This window comes from Apis dorsata, unplaced genomic scaffold, assembly GCF_000469605.1.
Source record: "Apis dorsata unplaced genomic scaffold, Apis dorsata 1.3 scaffold_344, whole genome shotgun sequence".
In the NCBI taxonomy this organism is placed as follows: domain Eukaryota; kingdom Metazoa; phylum Arthropoda; class Insecta; order Hymenoptera; family Apidae; genus Apis; species Apis dorsata.
This window is the reverse complement of record NW_006263611.1, coordinates 1-2214: the sequence shown is the minus strand read 5'-3', so window position 1 is coordinate 2214 and position 2214 is coordinate 1.

The following is a 2214-nucleotide window of genomic DNA, read 5'->3' as shown; positions in this document are numbered from 1 at the left end:
ATATATATATATATATCATTGAATTATTAAAAAAAAATATATTTCTCAAAATAGTTATAATAACTTATAAATAATTTTTAAAAATAGATTCTAAAAGTAAAAAAAAAAAACAAATAAAAAGAATTATTTATCGTGACAGGTAAGTAATACATAATTGTCGGCAAAACGTATCGATAAGAGAAGTATATAAAAGTTTTTCCGATTCACACTGGTACGTCAGTGAGCGATTGGATGTCGGTGTAGTTTGTACATTTCGAAGGTTGCGCTCCCTTGTTGCCAGTGCCGTACACGGTACGTTAGAGTATGATTTCGCTATTTCGTTATTTTAATTTTTCGGATAATAACTTTCTTCTTTATTAAATACGATATCGTTATTCGTATATATTTTCGCTAATCAATGGTTTAATCAATTCAACTGAATTAAGGAATAATTGTGAAACTGAAATCTAAAAGTGATACCTAACCTCTAACGATATTAGTTTGCTGACAAGAGATATCTAACACTTATAAGCAAGAAGTCACGTGTATTGGAATAGTGTGATGTTCAACATTCACGCGATTCTTCATTATGATATGTTTATGATTTAAAATTACATAGTGCAAATCTTTTGAAACGAAACTTTTTACCAATGAAAATGCAAATAACTTAAAATTGATATTTATTTTATTTATTGTGTTTCAATTTCTACGGATTTTTCTTCGATGAAATAGTGTCGAGGTTAAGGACGCTAAAAGAGAATCTGAGGTCATTTCAAACGGTATGTATATAATATTTTTTATTATCGATGAATAAGCAATTATTTTTTTTTTTTAAACAAATATTCTTAAAAGTACATATTTTTCTAGGTATTTATTTATTTTTATCACTATATACGTTATTTTTGATCATAATTGTAGTACTTTTCATTTATTATACGATTCATTATCAATTTAAAGATAACATTACAAGCAAACGAATCGATTTTTTAAGTCATACATTTCTTTAGCGAGAAAAAATCGATCGTCATTGTTGTCGTGTTGAATTACTAAAAGACATTCCTTCGTTGAAGCAACCATATGTTTATATAATGATTATACTAAGGTAAATTTTATAAGTTGAAGATGAAATTGAATACGAAAAAGATTGGTAACGTTGGTAAAATTTTATTTATGATATATTATATTCTTTCACAGATCAAAGATAGGATAGTACGGATATTCAATTTTTATTCTTTTATTAATCAAACATTCGCTTATATATATCTGCAACATATTAATGATATCAATTTCATGATATGTTAATTATTCTTGTTTACCTCCGATCATCAATCTCAATTTTTCGAATATTTATATTTATTTGTGGAATGGATATTATCATATTCCTAATAAATTACTTCCATAATATTTTCCAATAATAGTAAATTTCGTTTACAATTTAAACATTGACAATAAAAATCATAAGATTGATTATTAAAAAGAAATCTGAGTGTTCAATTATTTTATAGTAGAAGTATCAATTATTCTATGACGATGAAAGAATATATATCTGTAAATAATACGTGATACATTCGATTCCTTCCGTATCGATTCGGTAGTTTTCGTATGTTAAATTTTTGTAAAAATTATCAATTCGTATTTAGGATATAAGTTCTTAAAAAATTTTCTTTATCTCAGAAAAAAGTACAAAAAAATGAACATTATCGAAAATACTTTAATCATTCTTACATATGTATCGCCTCAAATTTGTTTAATCTATCGAATAAAAAGTGATGAAATATTGTAAGCAAAAAACTTATATAGATTATATTAGAATCATAGATAAATGGAAAAATATCGATAAATAAAATGAAATATTTTATCTGAATAATGTATATTGGCAAAATGATTTTCTATAACATATTTACTAATTGAATAAACTTATAATAACAATGAAAGTTTTGTTCATTTATGGTCGAGATAAAATTAGTGAATGATTCGCATCATGAACACGTGTTTGTCTTCGGTTGTTTTCGCTGATCTTCGCGCAAATTCGATGCTTAGGTAGTCATCACAATGCACACATACGTTATTGCAAACCAGTTCATACCGGGTTGTTCATGAGACTAGATCGAGTTTAAACGTAAGTGAAAAGATTAAAAAAAAAGAAAGTTCTTCCAGGAAATGTTTCAATTATTTACTTCTAACATATCTATTTAACATTTTATATTTTCTGCAATATATATATATATATATATA